General features: G+C 38.3%; 1 protein-coding gene and 1 long non-coding RNA gene across 2 annotated transcripts in view; one reads left to right on the top strand and one right to left on the bottom strand.

Annotated features, from left to right (window-relative positions):
- Nucleotides 1-6,925: 6,925 nt before the first annotated feature.
- On the top strand, nt 6,926-8,880 carry LOC139696944 (uncharacterized). Its single transcript, XR_011702672.1, has 3 exons — nt 6,926-6,988; nt 7,820-8,001; nt 8,686-8,880. It is a non-coding gene; the product is annotated as an uncharacterized lncRNA (long non-coding RNA).
- A 5,599-nt stretch (nt 8,881-14,479) lies between these two features.
- The window catches only part of LOC139696707 (protein EFR3 homolog B-like), a 157,152-nt gene continuing 154,548 nt past the window's right edge, over nt 14,480-17,083 (bottom strand). Inside the window, exon 14 of the transcript XR_011702639.1 lies at nt 14,480-14,605. The gene's annotated coding sequence lies outside the window, so the exon portion shown is untranslated. The remainder of the gene's footprint in view (nt 14,606-17,083) is intronic.

The raw sequence follows: 17,083 nt of genomic DNA on the forward strand, positions 1-17,083 counted from the left end.
TTCAGTGAATTGGGACAGAGTTGTGAAGGCAAAAGCCCTTTTCGTCACTACTTGATGACAAAAAGCTAACCTGGTGCCGCGTACCTGAGAGTGCTTCCAAGTTTAGAAGTCGTATATCTCCGAGAGTAGCAACTGATTGTACTGAGGGAGGAAGACCAGTGCGTTCTCAACGAGTGTATTGGAAATCAAACGAATAGTAAAGCAGAAGAGGATGAAGATTCTTTTCCTGAAATGAGTACGTATAATTTTCCGGATATCTACATTTATTGAGAACTGTATTAATGAGGTATCGAGTGCAAAAGTCTAAAAACGGGAGCATGAAATAAATATAAGGGTTTAGGCACAGTCTTTTATTTCTCTGGAAATATTTCTTTTTTATTTTCAACCAAATCTCCTTTTACACTTTTTTCAGCGTTTACCAAACTTTTTTCAACCGTCTAAATCGTAAGATTTCGTAAGATCCTCAAGATAGACATCTATGTTGGCGATTATCTCGCTCGGCGTAACTCTTCTTCCGACGAGCTATTTTTTCAAGTTAAAAAAAATACGGTGGGTGTTGTAATAATTGGAACATTAATTCCATAATTACAGGGAACAGACGGTGGTCCTCAACGGCGCTAGTTCTGACAGCGTACGAGTGGCCTCGGGTGTACCTCAGGGAAGTGTTCCCAGGCCCTTGATTTTTGTGAATGATTTGAATCGCGAAAAGAAAAGTAAGATTAGGATATTCGTGGATGACACGGTGATTTACCGGGAGATTTCAGGGGAAGAGGATCCATTGATAATAGCAAGAGATTTAGATTGTATTACAAAATGGTGTGCAAAATGGGGATTGAAATTTAAACATAACAAATGCTCATTGGTATATTTCTTAAAAAGATCAACTGGATCTGTACACAAACTTTCTGGAGTTGACCTAAAACTAGTGGATACGGTATAATACTTAGGTGTTTACATAACTGATGACTTAACTTGGGCCCCCCACATCCGTTTAATCTGCGGCCAAGCAGATTATACGGATCAAGGCCTCATTTGGAATATGCATCTAGTGTATTAGGCACGACTGAAAAATTCCTCATTTGGGAAAAATAATAATGCTCAGCGCAGGGCACCCCGTTTCGTTAAAAACTGTTTCGACAAAACGAAAAGCGTTATAGAAATGTCTCTGGAGTTAGGCTGGGAATCATTCTAAGATGGCGTCAACTTTGGCCGTACAACGATGTGGCTCTTGTAAAACACGACTCGAAGTACGTGATATGGTCGTTAGTTGCGATATTTGCTCGTGTGTATATCACCATAAATGCTCCGGCTTAGGTGATATAATATTAAAAGCTCTCTCGGACTGCCATGACATTTACTGGAAGTGTTTTTTATGCCGTGTAAATAAGCCCAATATTTACAATATGGCGGCCGACATTGAAAAATTGAAAATGGAGTTACAAGCTCTCCAATCTACCGGATCCACGGAAAGTACTACCTTGCAGCCAATTGCAAAGGAAGCTGTAACGTTGTCTACGGAATTGAAACCTGAAGTCAACGAGCAATTAGGCCTCACTAGTGACAACTCCGATTTGTGCCCCAAAAATGTAAACGCAAAATTTAACACCATGTGTTTCAAATCCATCGTTACTGACGAGGAAGGTTTTCAAAAGGTGAGTTACAAGAAAAATAAACGCAAACGTAATACGGTTTTTGGGAGTTCTAAGCAGCCTGCTGTTACGTGCAATTTTGTGGGAGTGCCTCGCAAGACTCTCTTCTACGTTGGTCGTGTCCAGTCCAATGCAACGCCTGATGACATCGTGAAGCATCTGTCCGGAATATTTCCTGGAAATGACTTCAAATGTGAAAGTTTGAGAGTGGGTGAAATTTATAGTTCCTTTAAATTCTCTGCGCCAATTAGCCTTAAGGATCAACTTCTTAAAGAAGATATTTGGCCAGTAGAAGTGAAAGTTGGGAAATTTTACCCCCCAAAACCGCGGAAACTGACCCCTACTCATGAAGAGACAGAGAACATTCCTGAAGGGTCAGCTGCGGTGGTAAATCCGAACTCCGAGTTGAAAACTAGTGATGCGCCGGTATCCACCTCAATAACAAGGGGCCACACCGATAACACTATGGAAAAGTGTTCCTTAGAGAAACGTGTTACCCGCCTCCAAACGGGAATATCAAAACCCAAGTCCTTTTGACTAGATAGCATTAATTTATTTTGCCAAAATGTGCGATGTTTACGTAATAAGATAACGGAGATAGAGGCAATAGTCAAACATGGTGGCTACAATGTGCTATGTTTCAATGAGCACTGGATCACGAAAAATGAATTTGATGTGTATAAAATTAATGATTTTGGCTTAGCATCTTTCTACTGCCGATCTGTAGCAAAAAACGGTGGTACCTGTATTTATGTCTTGAAAGGTATGCCCTTCAAGGTAATTGACTTGGACACATTCTGTCTGGAATTGCACTTTGAAATATCTGCGATCATATTGAAGGACCTGAATTTGATCATTGCTTCTGTGTATCGCTCCCCTAATGGTGTTTTTGAACACTTCTGCAATCAACTGGAACTAGTACTATCCCTATTCTTGACTCTGAAAGCCAATATCATAATTTGTGGAGATCTCAACATTGACATAACACTAAAAACTAGTGATTGTCAGGTTCTTGAAAATCTTTTGCTTTCTTATAATTTATACTGGGCAAACAAACAGCCTACTCGACTTTCTGCCTGCCTAGATAATGTAATTACCAATTATGGTCCTGAACTGTACAGTATAAGTGTTATTGACTATCTCCTATCTGACCATCAAGGTATAAGCTTCACTTTTAATACTCAAATAACTCAAAAGATATATCCAAATAGAGGTAAAACCATAATTGTGAGGCCTATAACAATAGAAGGTTTAGAGAGTTTCCAACTGCTTCTATCTTGTATTGATTGGCATGGTTTTTGCACAGACTCTGTAGAACAAACATGTTTCTCAAGTTTTTTAGGTAATTTCCTAGGCATTTTTGAGCAATGCTTTCCTAAAAAAATTCTAAACTCTATCCCCACTAAAAATAAAAAAAATCTCTGGTATACTGGGGAGTTATTAGCTCTTAGAAATGATTTACTTAGTTACTATCACTCTTACAAAACCAGTGGAAGCCGGCATGACAAAGAGGCCTACTTGAAATACAAAAGAGATTATTATAATTTAGTTAGGTGTGCAAAAAATAATGCTTACAAGGATTTTATATTGAATGCAAAAAATAAACAAAAGGCAGCATGGAGTGTAATCAATCAAGAAGTTGGTCATGGTAATGGAAAAGAAAATCTTCCTTTCACCCCAGATGCTGTAAATAATTTTTTCTTAAAAGCTGTTGAAGACAATTTGTTCTCTCGAAAAGTTGATGCTGCCAATATTGGTAATATGCTGCAAAATCTTCCTCCGAATAATTTAAATTTTAAATGGAATTTTGTTACTCCACTTGATATTATATCGACTGTTAAAAAATTTAAAAAATCCAACAGTAAGGATATTTATGGTCTTTCTAACTCCCTAATAAAGGACATTATTGTGCTCATTGCGGAACCATTAGCAATGTTAGTCAATTTATGTTTTGAGATAGGAGATTTTCCAACAGCTCTAAAATATTCCAAAACAGTACCTGTCTATAAGAAAGGTGATAAAGATGATTTAGCTAACTACCGCCCCATTTCCATAGTCCCCGTTTTTGGTAAAATTTTTGAAGCTATTATGAAAGATCAAATATGTAATTTTTTTGAGTTAAATAATCTCTTTTCCAAATCCCAGTACGGCTTTCGATCTGGGAAATCTACAATTTTGGCAGTAGAGTCCATAGTTAATTATGTCATTAATGCATTTGAAGAAAAGGAATCAGTCTCAGTGACACTATGTGATCTTAGTAAGGCCTTCGACTGTGTTAATCATTCAATATTACTAACAAAGCTAGAATATTATGGTATTAAGGGAGTTGCACTGAAACTAATGAAGTCATATTTGGATGATCGCCACCAATTGGTTGAACTTGATGGCTGTCGGTCTGCAGCTCTTAAAGTAAAATGTGGTGTACCACAGGGCTCTGTGCTTGGCCCAGTACTTTTCATTATCATGATTAATGATTTGCCCTGTAATATGAAACCTAGATCTGTTTTATATGCTGATGACACTACTTTTGTACAAAAGTGTCAACATCCAGAAGATGCAAAGTTACGATCTAGCCCTACCCAAAAACAGGCTAAGGAATGGTTTGATGTTAATCATTTACAATTAAATACTAACAAAACTCAGCATATTGTGTGCAGTCTTAAATCAAAAACAACTAATATTGAAACTGCTAAAATACTAGGAATTTATATTGATACAAAACTTAATTGGGAGACTCACATCAGTCAGACCTGTAATAAACTTAGTAAAGCTGTTTATATGTTAAGAAAGCTCAACTTTATCATTTCAAATGAGTATCGTTTAACACTTTACCATGCCTTCTTTCAATGTCATTTGAATTATGGTGTTGAGTTATGGGGTCATTCCCCTCATGTTAAACAAATTTTGCTACTGCAAAAGAGAGCTATTCGCTCTCTTGCTAATATACCACCCCGTGATTCCTGCAAACCTTTTTTTATTAGGTATAGAATCATGACTGTATTTTGTTTGTATATCTTTAAGGCTCTGATTCATGTGAAAGTTAATCTAGAAACTTACCAATTAAGATCCAACCTCCATAACTATTCCACAAGAGGTAAATCGAATCTAAATACTACTTATTGTAGATTGTCATCAACTTACAACACATTTCACAATATGAACATACGACTGTATAACTATCTGCCTACTCAGTTGAAATCAGATGGTATCCAGAGTTTCAAGAATAGGGTATATACCTGGTTACTTGCTCACCCACTTTACTCATTGGATGAATTCTTTTGTGACAATCTTCATCACATTTAAGAACTTATGTTTATATATTAAGTAATATTATGATTGACGACATTTAATATGGTTGTACCATTTTTAAAATGAATAAAGTATTATTATTATTATTATTATTATTATTATTAGAACAAAGACGATTTAATGCTAGGCTTAACTTATTAAATAAATTCAGAGCCGCTAGTTTCAGCACCAAGGTCTCGTTAATTATTCGCAATCACACAATAAATTGGTCGTTTGGATCATCAATATAAAATTCGAGAAAAGATGCCAGAACTAGGAGACTCAAGGAATCCTCCTTCCTAAGGGTAATACGGGATAATAACTAGGGTTATAGACTTTCACCGCGCCTTGGGAATAGTTAGTTTTACTCAAATGCATGCAATTTCACTAATCTCGTGTGTTTTGTTGGCAAATCTTTTCCCGCATGACCGCATGGGACTGTCATTTAACGGATGTAGTGCCCGTTACAATATTCCCTACCCTTTTGTATTGTTCTGTACCTCCCCCTTGCATCCCTCGTCACTCTATATGGGGGTGATGCCTCACGCCGTCAGCTGCCAACAGCGGGGAGCCACATTTTCTCCCGTGACTTAAGGGGCGGAGAACATGAGTTGCATGTCCATGAATTTATGGAATTTCCCCCTCTTACCTCCCAGTTCTGTACGACCTGTCCTAGTATGGTGGAGGTCTGTCGTATTCATGGTTGAGGTTCATTTGTTCCTTTCTTTTTCGTATAAAATAATTATTTATTGGGTGTAATTATGACATGTTTTGAATTAAGTCTTCCTCCAGCATATACATGTACTTTGTTTTTAACTTGTGTACAACTTTGCACGTTATTTGAGGTTTATTAGTTGATGTTTTTTACCTTCCTCTCTAATATCAATCCTTTGTCCATCAAACCTGGTGCTTGCATCCCCTGCCGTACACCGTTTTGATGGCTCGCGGGGTATTTATGTATACATAAATAATAGAGCTCCCCCACTTAACTCTTCTCTCCCCCGTCCCAGTCTTGCCTTCCCCTACTCAAAGATGCCGTTCCTCCGCTACCTCCCCCACCTCTTCCCACTTGACCACGGGCGGTGCTTCGCTACTGTTGTCTTCCCTGGTGTCAAATTCTCCATCCCGTTGGTAGTCACCTAGTTGACCGAAATATTGGCATTGAATCCTTAAAAATTGATATTGGCTATAGAATTGACAACTTAAAAATTCACCAATAGAGAAAAACCTCCTCGTTACGAAGGCGTGAACTTTGTCTAGTCAGGGATGATCTAAAGGAGGGAGTTATTCAGACGAAGGGATCAAAATCGCGCCACAGTCTAAATGAGCACGCCTTGGAATTGAAAGAATGAAAAAATACCCAAGGATACTTGGAAACATTCACTGTTTCAGTGTTTATAACCTACTGTGCTCTAAATAAGACTTGAAGAAAATTTTAATAACTTTTCATCGCCTAGAGTTGTCCATTGCCCAAGATGTGTGTGTGCCCATACTCTTCAGCAGTTATTGGTTTTAAGTCTTTCGGCAAAAACTTACCTTGTGACCATTTGGTTTTTAATGTTATCGATATCTTTCTCCTCTCGCGCACACTATCTTTTTTACAGAAGAGGTAAGAAATCAATTGCTCTTTTGTTTGCACACTACGTTGTTTTCACGTATTTCCTGTTCATATGTAGTTCCATCAACAAAGGTTAATCTCATTTTATGCCGATTTCGCGTTCATCTGTCTCTACGATTTATTTCGTCATTCTCCCCCTCCCCTCTAGTTATGAATGGTGCTACTCCTGCTCCCTCCATCCATTTCCCTCCTACCCTACCTAATCTCCCTCCTCACTGCCCCCCTACCTCCTTCCTGGCAGCTCAAAACCTCCCCCTTCGCCCCCTTCTCTTATCTTCGCCCACCAATCCCCTTCGTCCGCCGAACCGTCCTCGCCCCTTCCCTCTACATTCCGATGGAGAACTTACTTACTTCAGGTGTGGTAAAGAGAGAGGAAACGTCTGGACGGCGTACCGAGAACGACGGATGATTACACGCGTCTCAAAGTGTTGAGGTAAGTGACTATTTATTCTTGCTTCTCCGCCATTTTCCTGAAAAATGTTTATGCGCGCATTTGTTAAACACATTTTTCCGGCGATCGTCGAATTCTGCCCTGAACTCAATTTATTTCTCTCGTAACCTTATTGTTTCTTTGACGCTTAATGTTGTAATAATGCTGCTTGCTTCACGTTTATGGGGATAGATATGTCTATGCATACTGCCGTAAGGCATCGCGGCACATGACACTCGGAATTTGGGAAAGGCAAAATTTGACGCGACTTGACCGAAGGCGTATGCTCCTCTTTTTGAGTGACTACTGTTCAGACCTTATAGTTTACTCGGGAGGACTAGGTGCCACATGTATTCTTTCAAGGAATGCTCAAAATTGGTGGAAATGCGGTGTAATAAACGAACCTGGTAACTTTTCATTCGGGAATTTCCTTTTAGTCAAATTTCACGAAATGAAAACGTGCCAAATGAGTTAAATCTCTTGCCTAAGAATACGTGATGTAATTTATTATTTTCCGTGCGACTTTCTTTTTTCAGCTCACCCGAGGGTTTGACACAATAGGAGAGTAGTCAGTTTCCTGTTTCGTGGAAGACAATTTCCAGTCTTAATTCCCGTCTTATGTGATTTCAAGCCCTGCTCACTGCCAAACATTGATGCTTCTCAGACTGAGTATTAAGTGTCCAGTTATCAGTTACAATAATGAGTCTACTTGATTCTTCAGTCCCGTAGCATTTGTTAACTTGTTAATTTTACGACGATAATAGCTAAATTTAGAAATAATCGAAAAAACTTTTTCCTAAAAAAGCTCATTCTTACTGCTTTCATGCCTTGTAGATACTTCAACTTTTACTTGATGTTCATCGTACTTGGCCTCCTGATCCTTCCACTGCGGAAGAATGCATCGCATCGTCATTTCGTGGAGTCGTGAGGCGACTTTCGCAGCGGGAAGGCGAAGAATCCTCTAGTGATCAGCTGATCAGTAAGATGATTTCCTGATGCTGTTTATTCCTACACCGGTAAGGCAACCCAAATTCTGCGCTTTAAATTTTAGCCTTCCGTGAAATTTTAAAAGTTCGAAGATAAACACATGAAACCACAATAACTTAAATTTTTGCCACGAGTGCAGTTTCTTCGCGTGGGATGAACATCGCGCGCTCACTGCAGATTACGGGATAAGTTACGCCTCTGAATTAACGTCACGTTTTAACTTATTTGAAGACAAATACTGCGTTGATTGAACATTTTATATTCCGCTTCTCTACCTGATAGATGGCTTGTAATGTTGAAGAAATGTCAAATTTTTAATCCACATCGGGAATATTTGCAAGCACTATTTAACCGTTGCTGTGCTTCTAAATATGTCCTCACAATTATTAGTTGAAGATTGTCCTCTCATTCTCAAACGTTAATTATGATTGGGATTTTAAGTAATACCTTAATATCATGTGCATTATTGTGCTTCACGATTTGTCTCGGGGAAATACATGGAAAGTTTTAAATTAATGGGCTTATTCTATATTTCGCGCATTCTCGCCGATGTCGTGATACATCAATGAAATGGTCTGGGGGAAATAGCTTTATTAATTTCAATCAATAATTAATTTTGAAGAATGTTTTTATGGAAACTTATTTTTAGTTTTGTATTCTGTATTTAGAATGGAATTGTCGTATTTACTGAGATTATAAATGCTTGCTTTTAGTGAAATCTACTCCAAGTGAAGCGGAGCTAAATCTCAAATGAACCAACAAAATCTTTGAGACAATAGTTTGCTGATAACATCGTACTCATGCGTGGGAGAAAGTGGGAATCCTCGGCAACATGGAACTTCATCTCGTAGATTTATCGTCTTTGGCACCTCGAGGATACTTCACCTAGTAGTCTGAGAACACCGTATTCCTTGGATCGGGAGATTGACACCGGGTCATTGAAACGTGCAATCTTCCATGTTCTGGTCAACAGCTGGCGCAGAGATGTCTCCCAAAGCCCTCGATGTTACAGAATCCTCTTCTGAAAGGTATTCCAATTGCAGTATTTTCGCGACGTCAATTTATTCCCTATTTACCCTAAAATGACCTAATTAACTCTAGATTTTGCTCTGTCAGTTTTCCTGAACCCACCATCGGAACTATAAATTCTTAGAAAACTTTAATGCCTCTTTTGTCTCATTTGAGCAGAGAAATATCATGGAAAAGTCCAATCTTAGTACACGGACAAAATTAGTATTTGCATTATTACAAATTGGCATGCTGACAAGTTTCCAGGCTATATATTGGTGTTCCCAGCTTTTTTCTTAGCCCTCAATATGTAAATTAAAAAAGTTAAAATGAGGAAAAGGAAATTGCTGAAAATGAATAAAACTATAAATTGAAATGAGAAATACCTATAACTATTTCTCATACGGTGTTGCCAAGTTATCCATAATTTGGCGTAGTTATTACCACTTCGCGTTTAAATGGATCCCTCAATGCAATGACTCCGCGTATCATTGAGAAGATTTTCCCCTCCACATGTCATTTTGTGGTGCACGGAGTATTTTAGACCGGATCGCGATATCCTACAGTGTCTTTCATGTCGGCGGAGTTATTATTGGCAGGGTAGTGTCACCTAGAACTTGATGAAAGCTGGTATGTAGATATCTCGTCGATATCATTCTCAGAATAATGTAATAACAAATGTCTAGCTGCGAATTGAACGTTTTATTATTCAATAGGAAAGTTTCTTATTTTCCGATTGAGACTAGATTTCATTTCGCACTGTTTCTAGGGCCCTAAGTTAGCGTAAACCTGAAGTCGTTTCCACAATTTCTCGTAAGCAAAACTGCTTCTGTCTTACCTTTCGACGTATAGTTTATTACACGAGCGTTTTCCCGCTTACGTGTTTTAAATATTTTTGTCCCAAAATCTGCCACGCAATGTTTCATCTTGATATTCTTCTCAGTAGGGTTTTCTTCGGCATTAATATAATTTAAATATTCTAAAATTTTCCATTCTCATCTCCCTCGTCTTACTTCTTCCTATTCAAGAATTGAACAGAGATATTAAATTTTCATCGATCAGGCAAATTATTCTGGTTTTACTAACAATTTTGGCTGCATTCTCAGCTTGATCATATGGTTTATCAATTTGAATTTATTTCATGTATAAATGGGAAATGCAGAAAATTGTACAGCATTATCACGTTCATGTTCATTTTGCAATATTTATCAAACTGCACCAATACTACTGGATATAGTTCACCCTATAATTACAGACGTCAGGTCTCCTAGAGTACCAGACTTTCCTTTTTAGCATTAAAATTTACTTGAGACACTCTCGTAGACTCCTGTCACATCCTCGTTTTGGGGTTTTTTCTTCATTCTACGTCCGCAAATGAAGCAAATATACTCTGGGATTTGTTCTTTTAGTGCCTCTTTTGATGGCTATCGTGATTTCCATACAAGAGTATGTGCACTACTGCTAGTTTGATACATTTGGTCGCATTAGTAGTGATTTGCATTTTTCCTCGCCATTTGTCTACTTCCATGTGACATTGTTTTCAATACAAAAATTTTTCATTTTTCCGAGGACATTCATAGTACGGTGAGGCGAATCGCATATTTTGAAACGAGATCAACTTTAGTAGTAATTTGGTGCCATTTAAGATGCCAAGCACAGGGTGAATAAACATAAATTTTCATTCGGACATATCCTTCTGATTCCGCTCCACTCTTAAAAATGCCATATAGGAATTCCGATAGGCCACTTTACCGGCTGCTCTCTTTAAAGTACTGGGAATTTAAAATTAAAATTCACTACAAAAATTTTTGTGTGAAGCTCTGGACGTGCCTTTTACTTAAACCGTGAAGAGATTAATGCACGTAGAGGCTCAATCGTACATACCCAACTTCTCTTCCCTACTCAGGTATAGTTTATTATATATTCATTCCGAAATTTTTCTAGTTCAATCATTAACGGTGATTTTTTGCTGAGTTAGATTAAATCGGTCCCACATTCTGGACGGTTTATAGGGCTAATCATTTTGTGACTTACCCGCCGTTCAGCCATGAATGGTGTTTCAATGAGGCTCCAAAATTTGTCTGAGGACGCCTCGATGGCTTAACTGGCTAAAGCACTCGACCGGACATTGAGGGATCCGGGTTCGATTCCCGGTCAAGGCGAATGGTTATTTACACTCTGAAATTGTTGCATTGATATAAATGAGGTGATTGGCATCGAAGTTCAATCCTTGCGGTACATGAACTCTAAAGTGTTCTTCTTTCATCGTTGGCGACACTCTTCTCCAACCGTTGACAGTTCGTTAGTTATCTTTCTGGGAATTAAAAATTCAAGATAACTTCAGAAGGCATTCCTCCGTATGACTTTGTTTTTATCAATTCTTTGTATACTTCTTAAAGGAAACGTGAAGGGTTAAGGAATCGCCACAAAAGTATTAATTCCTTAACAGCAAGAATGCTCTCGCTTCATCATTGACCAAACTTAAGATGTAGGACATCATAATTCACTCGGGTATAATGTTACGGTCCTTTGAAGGAGATTTTTCCTTGATATGGTTACTATAAGTAGTAAGCTTTTGGCGGTCGTCGGTCACAGATTGTTTCCTGTCTGGCAGGCATGCATTAGAATCGCTCTGACAAACAGATTTTTGTAAGAAAAGTAACCAAAATTACTCTGTGCACAAGTCAACTGAGCAGACCAATTGGAATAATCCCTACACTAAGCGATAGTTTAGCGTCGACGTTGTTACCACGCTCTTGTAGGGCCTCACTTAAAATATGCATGCAGTGTATGGGATCAGAGTGAAAAAGCCCTCCTTCGGGAAATTGAGCAGGTTCAACGCCGGGCAGCCCGTTTCGTTAAAAACCGTTACGATAAAACGCAGTGTCACTGAAATGTTTATGTAGTTAGGGTGGGAAGCATTAGAAAAAAGATGATGCCATGCTAGAAGTAACTTGCTAAATAAATTAAGATCCGCATGTTTCAGCACAGAGGTCTCACAAAATATTCGTACACCAACATACATTGGTCACTTGGATCATATATATAAAATTCGGGAAATAGGTGCCAGAACTAGCAGACTCAAGGACTCATTCTTCCCGCGGACAATACGGGATAGCAACTGCAGGGTTATAGATAGCAAAAATTCCACTTGCCACCCTCAGCGTCTAGGGAATAATTAGTTCTACTGAATTGCATGCTCTTCACGGTATGCTTGTTCTGCATTTTAAGGTTTCCTATCCATCCCTTGTCTCTCTCCGTGGGGGGACCCTCTCGCCACGTACAGCGTTGGGTCACATTTCCCTATCTGTGTCCTTGGGGAGGAGACCGCTTCATGTTGCATATCCATGTGGTAATGGAATTTCGCCTTCCTACTTTTCAAATTCTAGCTTGGATAAATTTCTTACTGCATCCTAAGGTCCTATTATTTGTTAGATGATAGTAATGTATTTGCATGCGTGTAGGATGAAAGGATTTTTGCCTGAATGTATACGCCACTGTGGGTATAGTTTTGCATGTGGTTGTTCCATTTTACACGTGGTGACTTAACACCCCCCGCCACACGCCCTTGCGGGGTATTATGTAGATCAGTTAAGTCTCATAGTTTTACCATTAAGCATAGTGATGGAACTTCAGAGTTATTCATGTGTATATGCTTGGAAAAGATATTGAAGGTGCTTTCCTTCCTCAATACTTACGATAGTACCACTCCTAGATACTCATTTGATGTCAACATCAGTTTCGTCACATCCCAGGGGAACTGAGATGACTTTTCAATTCGGTTATCTTGAAGAAATGACAGGATCCTTAAAGGCCTAGTATTACATAACCGGAGTATATTGAGTCGAGATATATTTTTTCTTAGACTGATCATACGAGCCTTGATTCGTCAATAGTGCGACTTAAGATGAAAGCCGAATATTCACTCGTTGAAATGAAATGAGGTGAGGCGGGCGAGCGGCTGCCCGTGTGAAGTAGTCGGGTTTTTTTGGACGGGCCGGGCGGAATCTGAAGGAATTTTTTACTCACAGAATATATTTTAACCCAAATATTTCGCATGTTTCCGCAATAACCGTGAATTCCACCATAATTAACGCTATGTCTGAACGAATTCTAATACTGTTGCTTTTTCCTCGCTCTAACCCGTACTTGTGTAATCTAATTGCTTTATTTCATTTAATTCCACCGTAACTAATTATTTTGGTCACCCCTGAGTTTGGCGTGATGTAAGGACACCGTACGCATAATAATTTGATTATACCTTGGAATATATTTTTAACTCTACAACAATTTCACAATTAATACTAAGTAATAAGTAAAGGTACTAACCATAGTCCTGAAGAAGTAAAGTAGTTTGACCATGCTGGGATTTCAGGAGGGTGGACGAGAGATTGACTTCTTGGTATACTGCATTCAATTTAATTAACGTAAAAATTAATAAGACATTATAAACCCTTTGGAAAGCGATACTAATACCCTGGACGTTTAAAACGGAATAACATGTAATTTTACAATTTTCTATATTTTTTGCTGGATTGTTTACGTTTTGCTTAAGATTAACTTTATTTTCCAATCGTCGTGCATATATTCCTTGGTCAAATTTTGATATTTTTAATGCAAGATATTTGGTATTCATGGTTACTTCTGCTATTTTGCCAAGCTTTTATCTTTTATATATGATGCAATTTTTCTGAAATCTCTCCTGCCACAGTATTCAAATGTTAGTAATTTTGTCCATTGTCAGTCGATAAGTGAAGACATCCGTCAGATAGCGTTTGCTAACTGTCATGAATGTTTAGCCGTATTCACGTGGTGGAACCATTGACTAGTAATTGAAGTTTCTTTAATTAAAGTTCAATTATCTCTGGATCCCTAGCAACTGTGCTCGGTAGTCGCGTTTGCACCTATATAGTTAACTTTTTCAATTCACTTTTCAGTTCACATGTGATCATTGCGGATCAATGAGTTGACAGTTGATTAAAACTTCCCTTAGGGGTAGTTTAGCAAGAGCAATCTTATTCATTGCATTTATTAATGCTTTCATATTTATATTATTGCAGTCGTTTTTTTATTAATGGAAATTGTGGATACTAATGAGAGAAACACAAAAGAGCGCATTTGTGAAATTAGAGTATTATTAGTGTATATAAGGCACTTAATTTCATATTATTTTTATTTACTGATTAAGATTTCTCTTTACAGGACGGTGAGACCCTGCTGAAAGATATGTAATGTATGTCACACTCTCGGAATAAAACTTAATTAACAGTGAACTTGTGATGTACTTTTCCTTCATTCCAAGTGTTTTCCAACAATCTAAAGGCATTACCGACGAATGAAAAACTTCAGACAGTTTTGTAAAAAAATTTATTTTTATTTGACAAAAATATTATTTTTTCTATTATACAACACACAGAACAAGTATGACTTTTTAAACAGGAAACAGCTTCCCGCCCTCAAATGTACGGCGGCTGCAGATGTCAACTGTTCCCTGGCTGGCACACGGTTAAGCGCCGGAGGCCGATTTTGTCCAACACCTGTTGCTGAAGCCACATTTCCGGTAGACTAACTCAAACCGAAGCGTATTGTCGTCCCTCGACTGACATCTCTGGTATCACTCCGGGACTGATGACATGTAACGAAAGGTGCAAAACATTCTGATTTTCGGGGGTTTTAGTTCCTTTAAGTAGTTAAGTTCCTTGGAGCTATTTAAGAGACGAACCTTTAAATTAATAATGGGTTTATATTTATACCCTATGTTATGGTAGGGTGGATGACGTTGCAGTAATAAGATTCGAGAGGAATATAGAACACAACCAGGACGTATTTGCCTGTTTCGTAGATTTCGAAAAAGCGTTTGATAGAGTGAATTGGGAAAAACTAATGAGTATTCTGCAGAAAATAGGTAAAGATTGGTGGGAAAGGAGGCTAATCCGCAACCTGTACATGTCTCGGACTGCTCAGCTGCGGGTGGGAAACGGGGAGTCAGGATGGGCAGTGTTAGGAAGGGGTGTGAGGCAGGGTTGCCCATTATCACCGTTGCTGTTCAACCTGTATGCAGAGGAAATGATCAAAGAGGCATGGGAAGAACTCGAGGTAGGAATGAAAGTGGGCGGGGGATTCGTAAAATCAGTTAGGTTTGCTGATGACCAAGCTTTAGTTTGTCAGTCAGCCAAGGTGTACAAGCATTGCTGAGTGAATTGGAAATTCAGTGCGACAGGTATGGGATAAGAATCAATATTCATAAAACGAAGATTATGCGATTTTCTAGAAAGAAAAAGGCCAAGCTTAACATTAAAATAGGAGGGCAAAAACTAGAGCAGGTAGAACAGTTTACGTATCTCGGTAGTGTTTTGGACCTTCACGGTCAAAGTAGTAAGGACGTAAGGAGAAGAATTGCGCTAGGCAAAGAGGCCTTCACAAGGAGGAGGGAGTTGATGACGGGGACGTTGAGTAAGGATGTTAAGAAAAGACTCGTAAAAACTTTGATATGGAGCGTAGCTATGTACGGCGCGGAAACGTGGTCATTGAAGCACGAGGATAGACGTAGACTGGAGGCTTTTGAAATTTGGATGTGGAGAAGAATGGAGAAGTTGAAATGGACAGAGAAGAAAACAAATGAGGGAGGCTTTTGAAATTTGGGTGTGGAGAAGAATGGAGAAGTTGAAATGGACAGAGAAGAAAACAAATGAGGGAGGCTTTTGAAATTTGGGTGTGGAGAAGAATGGAGAAGTTGAAATGGACAGAGAAGAAAACAAATGAGGAAGTACTTGGTATGGTGGGCGAAGAGAGGGGTTTGTTGGGAGCAATCCTATGGAGGCAGGAAAAGTGGATGAAGGGGGTGTTGACCGGCAGTGGGATGTTGAAGACTGTGATAGAGGGTAGAATGTTGGGCAAAAGAGGAAAGGGAAGGAGCAGGATAGGGATGTTGGACGGGATGAAGGGAGGAAGAAAGTACTCAGAACTGAAGAGGGACCTGACGTAGAGGAGGAGGTTGTGTTTTGCTATGGGCCACAAATTATTTAATTAGTAATTACGTCCATCCAAAAACCTACCTTAACCGGTAGATTACCTAATAATAATTACAGTAGGGATTCCGGCCGTTAGGTTGTTCAAAAGGTATTTGAAGGTAATTAACAAAAATTCTCTGGAAGCGGATTACTTTTTCCTAGAAGATATGTTGACTGCCAAACTTGGCTATATTATTCTAACTCCTTGCCAGTACGCTCACGATCGATGACCCCTAAGTTTAGAACCACTTCATAAAATACATAAATTGTACGTTAACTTGAAAATAACTTTCCCAGCAAGAGGAGAAATAACGTAATGCTTGAAACAAACAAGTAGCGTAAAAATTTAGAATTTAAACTGTAATTATTACATAACCTTTCATTTCACATAATTTAACTAATGCAGACTCACCAATTCTACACGATTCCCATTTTTAAAGTAACTCTGTACAAGCTTTCTAAATTTATTTTGTCGACAAAACAGTCCCCGAGTTAAATAGGCACCAATAAAAATCTGCAGATTCTATTGAACTTGATAAGCATTTGAAACTAAAGGCGTCTTACGTTACAGTAAATAGAAAAAATGTGAAGAAGTTGAAGATTCAATTTCCACAAAATTCTTCAAATATCTAAAAACGTCCTAATTAAATATGCCCGTTTAAAAATGTAAAATTTGTGTTATCTAAGAGCAATGCCACGGAAATTAAATTCTCGAGGATGAAATTTCAAAAAGACGAAATTAGTCCTAGAATGACGATGAAAACAAGAGGCAAACTTGCGGAGAAAGAGTCAAAGCGTAATAATATATCTTATCTTAGGTATATTTTGACTAATTTAAGAATGAAATAAGTTAAAACATCAATGAAGGAATAACATTGAATGGAATGATTGAACAACACTGTGAAATGAATGAAAAGGAAGTCAAGCAATTTGATGTCACAGAGAGCTATGTTCAAGAGAATGTCTAAAATAAAAATAAGTCGCCATCCATAACTGTAGCCTCAACAAAAAAATGTTGCTTTGTTAGATGGAATGGTTAAGTCGTTAAATTTACCTCATTAGGGTAATGTACCACGATGATATTTTGATGAAC

The sequence above is a fragment of the Hetaerina americana genome, unplaced genomic scaffold (genome assembly GCF_022747635.1).
Source record: "Hetaerina americana unplaced genomic scaffold, ioHetAmer1.1.p SCAF_7, whole genome shotgun sequence".
In the NCBI taxonomy this organism is placed as follows: Eukaryota; Metazoa; Arthropoda; class Insecta; order Odonata; family Calopterygidae; genus Hetaerina; species Hetaerina americana.